The sequence below is a fragment of the Thalassophryne amazonica genome, chromosome 3, assembly GCF_902500255.1.
Source record: "Thalassophryne amazonica chromosome 3, fThaAma1.1, whole genome shotgun sequence".
Lineage (NCBI taxonomy): Eukaryota > Metazoa > Chordata > Actinopteri > Batrachoidiformes > Batrachoididae > Thalassophryne > Thalassophryne amazonica.
Window position 1 is genome coordinate 16,924,650 of NC_047105.1, and position 7,980 is coordinate 16,932,629.

The window sequence follows — 7,980 nt, forward strand, 5'->3', positions numbered from 1 at the left end:
CAAAGACGGGGCAAGGGTCACCACTTTATGAGCAACTGCATGAAAAAAAAAAAATAGTCCAACAGTTTAAGAACAATGTTTCTTAATGTTCAATTGCAATGAATTTAGGGATTCCATCATCTACAGTCCATAATATAATCAGAAGATTCAGAGAATCTGGAGAACTTTCTACACATAAGCGGCAAGGCCGAAAACCAACATTGAATGCTCGTGACCTTCGATCCCTCAGGCAGCACTGCATTAAAACTTACTTCATTGTGTAAAGGATCTTACCACGTGGGCTCAGGAACACTTCAGAAAACCATTCAGTTAACACAGTTTGTCGCTACATCAACAAAGTGCAAGTTAAAACTATCATGCAAAGCAAAAGCCATACATCAACAACATCCAGAAACACTGCCGCCTTCTCCGGGCCCGAGCTCATTTGAAATGGACAGACGTAAAGTAGACACGTGTGCTGTGGTCTGCTGAGTCCACATTTCAAATTGTTTTTGGAAATCATGGACATCGTTTCCTCTGGACAAAAGAGGAAAATCCAGATTGTTACCAGCGCTTGATTTAAAAGCCAGCATCTGTGATGGTATGGGGGTGTGTTAGTGACCATGGCATGGGCAACTTACACATCTATGATGGCACCATCAATGCTGAAAGGTACATCCAGGTTTTGGAGCAACACATGCTGCCATCCAAGCAACGTTTTTTTCAGGGACGTCCTTGCTTATTTCAACAAGACAATGCCAAGCCACATTCTGCACGTGTTACAACAGCGTTGCTTCATAGTAAAAGAGTGCGGGTATTAGACTGGCCTGCCCACAGTCCAGACCTGTCACCCATTGAAAATGTTTGGCACATTATGAAGCGCAAACTATGACAACAGAGATCCCGAACTGTTGAACAACTGAAGTTTTTCATGGATCAGTGGTATATAGAGACTCGTGTAGTACTCGTCAATGTCCACCACAAGCATGTCACACAACGCCTCATAGTTACCGGTTTTGGTCGTGTTCAAAACACTTGACACTCATCTTCACTCATCTCCCAGTCTCCCCTTACATGCTACGCAAGCTCCGCGCCATCTGTGTGAGATGCTGTAAAACACCAGGTTGTTCAGAAATTCAAAATCCACAATAAAATTTTTGGGAAAAAAAAAAAAGAGTCATTGTGTTGATGAAGCAGTATGCAGGACGCAGCGGGTGGCCCTGATGCCATGTTAAAATCACTGAAGGCCTCAATAGCATGTCAATAAAAGATGTGTTTTTTTCAACGATTTGTTTTTTTATGCGTTTTTTTTTTTCTTTTCTTTTTTTTCCCCTCAATGACTCCAAGTTTGTGGTGAAAGTGTTGAATTTGTTGTGAGATAATATGACAGTGACAATCATGGCTCCGAGTCTTCAGTGTCTAAGATGGAGAGACGTCTGAGAAGTACTTCTGACAGAGGTATTTGCTGATACCAGTACTGTTGCAGGAGAACAAAAGGTCCATCCTGGTGCTTCCAGTGAAACACAAGTGACCTAACAACACAACTGTCTTTGGTATTGGGCTACTCCAGAGACTCCTTGGGTAGTGTTGGAATGACTCTGTGCCAAATGAATGGCTACAGATTAGGGAGACTCTGCTGAGGCATCCTACTTACTGGTGTGGAACTTCAGCTGTCAAAGTTCTGAGCATGTGGCGGGCTTTTCTGCAGATGGAGTGGTCTGGATGGACCACTTGCCTATCTGGATGGTTGTCAACCAGGAACCAGTGCGGTACCATTATGTGGTGAATGCGGCACTACTGCATGCTACCTGACCTGGTCTGACCATTTTGCACCAATAATAATGGACTTTTGCATCTGGACCTGAAAAAATATGCTGTGATTCACTCCAGGTTGATTGACATCTGGACTTGGTTTCAAAAGCGGTTGTACTTTGGATCCGGATCTTTGCATAAAGATCATTATTGATCATTTGTACCCCAAGGCTGGGCAGTGTTTCAGGTTCATGGATTTTCTCCTGGACTTTCAGACCCCGCCCTCTTTAATATTGTGTACCATTAAAGTGGTCAAAATATACACGTTTTCGGCACGCTAATATACTGTAAGTCAGCAGATCTCTGACTAAAAAAAGAAAAAGATTTGAAATCAGATATCAGATGTGAGTTTAGCAGAACAAGATGGAAAATGTGCAGCTCTGGTGGCACTTGAAAACCAGGTTTGGAAACACTGACGCTGACAAAATGATTCACTGTTCTGAAACAGCGCTGATCTGCATCCTCAGTTCAATTCCCATCAGGCTGGAAAATCAAGATCCTTAAACCTCAAGTTACTCCCAGTGTTCAGACAGGCACCTCGCATGCAAGCACAGTGTGAGGGTGAATATGAGGCATCACTGAAACAAAAACTGAACCTCTGCAGTCCATCTCCCAAAAGCACACACTTAATACACAAACGTTCCCTTGAGGAATCAGTGTGCAGGGTCATGATTGAGGGAAAGCACACCACATGATGCATTACCTCACAATGCAAGGACGAAAACCACTCAGTGAAGACATGAGCACTGCCCAAGGACTCGTAGTTTCATAGCTCAGTAGTTTATTCAGATTTCACAAGCACAGTTAATACATCACTGATTTGAAAAAATGAAAGAAAGAACTGCTTCAAATTACCTTGAACATACACTCATAGCTTCATTGTCTTACCTTTCTTATGTGTTATTATATATACCTTTTTCTTGAGCTGCTTGGGTGGGTAGGGAGAGTTCCCATGGGATAAAAAAAAGCTTTCAACCTACCATCCCTGGTTCTCAAGACCAGGCACCTAAGTGGCTCCACTCTACTCTTTTCTATTCTCCTATATTACTCTTCCTTTTTAGATATACTGTTATATACTGGCATAGTTCCACCTTAGAATTGGAATATAATATATAAGATATACCTTACTGAATTTTCATATATAAAGACACACAGAGCAAACAGCTTAGTCCATATGGAGCTGGCCTGCCAAGCCTTCAAATCCTGCTCATCTGTCTCTGTCCTTTGGCATGATATTTTGTGTGCCGAGCCTCAGCCCACCCAGCCGTAAACAGGCACCAGGGAAGTAACCTGTGTTGGACTGACATCCCACCCAGGGGGAGTCGTAGATACTCATTGGCTTCACACAATGGAATCTGTAGATAAGCACCAATCCAGTGGGTCTCAGGGCCGAGGACTTAATAATATATATATATATATATATATATAAACAAACAACTACGTCAACAAATGAGTCTCCACTTTGAAATACTAAATGAAAACAACGGCTTCCGAAAATGATTCACACTTTAAAAGCACTTGAAACACTGAATGATCCAACTGTTTCAGAAAATTATTATTTTTCAATCACTCAAACCACCATAGTGACATATGGTGGAGGGACAACTAAAATGGTACAACTACTTCAAGAAATTATGTTGCAAAGCACAGAATGAATCAACTGTTTCAGAAAAAAGATAGTTTTGAAATGCTATGATAGTGACATCTAGTGGACAATTAGACCAACCAACCCCCCCACCCCCCAAAGCGGGCGAAAAACGAATTTCTGTCTACGCCCTTGGCATGATTGCAGGTTTGAAAACTGACTGAATGATGAAAATTCGTGTGATTTCATTCCAAATCGCACGCTTTCAGATGAAATGACACATATGTCTTCAGGTTATCTGATCATCGTCACATGCTTTGTTTGTGCCTGAGGAGGAACCACAGAAGGGTTCCCTCCACAGTTCCTCTGATCATATATTCCACAAAGTCATTTATCACTCGCTCATTAGCAACGATCACACACGCACGCCACAGAATTTCACTCTAATTGCACGATCTCACACTGAGGATCCAACTTTAATCTGCGGGTGTGTGCGCGCGCGTGCGTGCAGCAACGAGCTGTCAGTTCGAGATAATCGCTGCAATCATTAAGAATTCTTCTCAGCAGTCATTAAAAAAGCTCCTTTGTGTTGATGCGTTTTTACGCGTGGCAGGAAGCGCTGCAGACTCCAAACTTAAACCGATTATCCGCTTAAATGTCAAAATCGAATTTGCTTTTTTGTTGCAATCAGTCATGTCTGTGCTGACCTATCGCTGGCAGTGATCTCTTTAGATTAATCAGGTTATTAATTAACTTTTTCCTGCGTGTGTTTTGTTATCGCTTTACGGGGCGTCACGGATGCGTTTTTACGCACAGATGAGCCCCATTTTTGGTCTGGTGGTGGGACTCTGTCAGTTATAGATGCCAGTTTAAAAGCACTCAGTCTCTGCAGGATTGATAGTAAAGCAGAAGAACAGAAGCCCACCTGCGTGTCGTTGACGGTCCGCGGACCAGCTCCGGCTCTCCGCCTGCAGACGCTGTGCGCTCCGCTCGCCGTGCGCCCCGGGATGTGCCGAGCATCCGGACTCGGTCTCGCTTCTTATCAAGAGGAGAGACTCTCGATGCGCGCTCCCGATTTGCGCGCCCACGCCGCTATTGGCTGAGGTGAAACAGGTGGGATTACAATTGTAGACATGAGCTCAGCATCAGCACTTTTTGAGAGGAGAGAGACTGAAGGAGAGATGAAAAAGTGAAAAAAAAGAAAGAAAAATCATGTTTCTCTAACAGATGTTCCTCTTCACTACCACCTCAGATATCTGCAACATCTGTGCCCAAAAACTCTCCAAAATCTACTCACTGCTTTGGGGGTTTGCTCCAAGTTTCAAGCAGCAGGATTTCTGTGAAAAAATAAACAAACACCTTAAAAACTAGACGAGCACTCAGAAAATACTGCAACCAAACCGAACACAGCAATGACCTGCAGCAGCACAGAGGGTTATTTATTTATTTATTATGCGCAAATTATTAAAAAGTGCATTTCAAGTGTTACTCAGCTTTGGAAAAAAGGCATGTACCTTATAATGCAGTGAATGAATGAAACGATATGAATCGGACCTCCTCCTCTACCTTGTGAACACAACAACTCCAACACAATAAAAGCTATTGTCTTGTAAGCCTCAAAATTAAAAAGGGTGTTTAATGAGGATAAACTGGTTAAAAATTTGGTGATACACCATATCAATCCAAAAAGAAACTTTGTTTTGCTTATGTACTATCTGCACCTGCTGAACACTGCCACCTGTTGGATGGTTGGTGGATGCTAAATGAATTATGGATATTAGAAATAGGTGCGGTTCACGTTACTTGCATTGTGAAATTACATTTTTTAAATTATTTTCTTAATTTTCGAAACCCAAGCCTGGTGTCCAACAAGGACTCCACTGGTTGTTGTTTATTCCCACATACTGTATATGTACAACACACAGTGCAACTTGAAATGGCAACTGTTCCTTAAAAATCATAATTGCTTTCAAAAGAACCCACATACAAAATTCATGGATATTTTACACACTAAACATATACCTTTTGCCATGGCTAAACAAAAGGTGATGGCATCATAAACCTTCATTCAAATTTGTTGCTAGCCAAATTACAGATAAGCAGTTTCAAATGTAATAGGTGCTCCACATTACTATCACAGCCAACATCTATTTTACATTTTAAAGAGTTAGTGGCTTAATGGCATGAAGTGACACTCCCTCTGTGCTCTGAGCTTTTCTGTTGAATAGTGCACAACATTTTTGCAGTTGAGTCCTGCTCCGTGACAGTGTTGCCCCTCCTCATGTTCATGAAAAGACAGCAGTTCTCATTATTCACTTCATAGATGTTGGGGTGTTTTTTTTTTCATTCATAGATGTTGCTGTCGTCCGCCGTCCTTCGTAGTTGTCGGCGTCCGTTTGTTGCAGTATCTCAAAAACTGTCTGATAGCTTATTTCTAATTTGGCAATGGCAGAATATGGGTCATTGACACAGTTTCCATCTAAAATTCATATTCATAGATTTGTTTGTTTGGAAATGACGGCAATTTTTATGCCAAAAATAGCCATTGTGAGCACTTCAAGGCAATTTTCTCAAGAACTGTCTGCTAACTTTTTTTTTATTCAAATTTGTCAAGGGCGTAATATGGGTTGTTTACATATTTCACATGAAAAAATTATAGTCATAGATTTGTTCATTTAGAAATGGCAGCCATTTTTATGCCAAAAACAGCCAATTTGGGTATTTGAACCAGATTTTCCTCAAATACTGTCCATTAACTTTTCTTTAAATTTAACAAGGACACAATATTGGTCATTGACATCATTCCCGTCCCTAAATGAGTTGGGTAGATTCGTTCATTTGGAAATGGTGGCCATTTTTGTGCTGAAAATGGCCATTTTGCCTTGGGCTTTAATTGAGCCAGTAACCCACGGGGCCCTTGGCACTGTAATTTTTCAAGATGTTCAGCAATGCATTAAAAAAAAAGTCACATTTAGATGCTGAATGAATAAATTCCCTCTGACCAAGAACATGGTTCAAGAACCCACATACTTCTGTTTTTTCCAACATAGGCAATTGTTACACGTCTTCACGTCTTTGTTTATATCCTGTTTCTTTATATTTGCCCAGAGACGATCTTGTGCTTTGGTTGGATTTATTTCAGAATTGTGTGGTCATAAAATGTTGTGCTTGGGGTCATGTGGTTCCAGAGAAGGTCAGTTTCCTGTATCTACTATATATTGCCATTTTGTTGAGATATAAGGGCAATAAAACAAAGTGACAGATAAAGAGCACAGAAATAAGGCTTTTCCTTTCAGGTTGTATCACCTCAGTGTCTGTAAAGTATTTTTGACTACAAAATTTGTGTTTTTACACAATAGTGTGAAATAGTGTAATATAAAACACTTGCCGTTGCAAGTTTGGTTGGGTGCTGACCGCTGGTTTGCTGCATTTATCCTCGGCTGAAACAGCACTTCTTCCAGACTATTTATTCTGGATTTTCCCCAAAGTCAGTCACCAGAAAAGCAGCACTAAATCCATACTATGACCCTTTTGTCCGAGCGGTTGCACAGCCCTGTATTTGGAGAATAGGTTTTTTTTTTGTGTGTTTCGTTTTTTTGTACAAGTCACTTTAGGGAATCAGTTGACATTTAGAGTTTTATTCTGTTATTTTTGCTGCGTTCCTCCAAATTACTCGGCAGCGTTATTGAAACAGATGAACAAGCCTCGCACTCATGAGGAACGCAAACAATGCTGACAAGTCACAAGACTCTGCTGAAGGAAGATAACAGAGTCAAAGATATCGGTACAAAAAGAGTATTGAAGGCTTAAACCTCATCGTACAGCGTCGAGCGAAAGAATGGATTTGTTAAGAACCTAAAATAGGATAATTGATTTGTATTTGTAGCTTTGTACTTTCCATTATAATTTTTTTTTAAATTTTATTTTGGAAAAAGCACATTGAACAAGGATACAATAGTTTTCTTTCATCTCTCTATTTCCATGTCATTTTTGTGCTTCACATTTCTTCATGATATGAACAGAGCTGTAAGGAACAGGATGACATTTGAATGGGACCCCTGCTGCAGCTCAAGTCTGACACCCAAAAACCTTCTCAGAAATCATGATGGAAATGAGGCAGAGTGAGAATCAGTAACTATTCTTTAGTTTTGAAGAGATGGTCCATGAGTCAGGAAATTGTTGAAAGAAAAAGACATTTTGCCACTTTTTAGTGTTGTTCCAACAAACTTCACATTTTAATTCCAAGATTCTAGATCCACTCTTGAACTTGGATCAGGTGTCAGCCACCCTGTTCCTGAAGATCACCTGCCCTAAAACCAGATTCATGAAGGCTGCTGTTTCTTAGCACTTGATTGGTTGAGCACACCTGAATTAATTAGCAGTGGGTGGAGCCAGGAGAGTTGGAACATATGCAGGTCAGCTGATCTCCTGGTCACATGAGCTACAAGTAACAGCAAGGCACAGAGGCAAAGCGATGACTTGCCATTCATCTTCAGTCAGAGTGGGTGTTTTGCAGTGGCAAGAGACAACAGTCGCTTTGCCGCCAGCCAGGCGGGGCCAAAATATGCAAATACTGAGCGACACGACACTGCGGCTGCCAATCC

The 7,980-nt window shown here is 41.2% G+C and overlaps 1 protein-coding gene across 2 annotated transcripts in view; it reads right to left on the reverse strand.

Moving 5' to 3' along the window:
- Positions 1-4,381, reverse strand: part of draxin (dorsal inhibitory axon guidance protein) — a 53,642-nt gene extending 49,261 nt beyond the window's left edge. Inside the window, exon 1 of one of the 2 annotated variants that reach the window (XM_034165884.1) lies at positions 4,302-4,381. The gene's annotated coding sequence lies outside the window, so the exon portion shown is untranslated. The remainder of the gene's footprint in view (positions 1-4,301) is intronic. The other variant, XM_034165885.1, reaches the window with a different exon arrangement.
- Between the last annotated feature and the right edge of the window lie 3,599 nt (positions 4,382-7,980).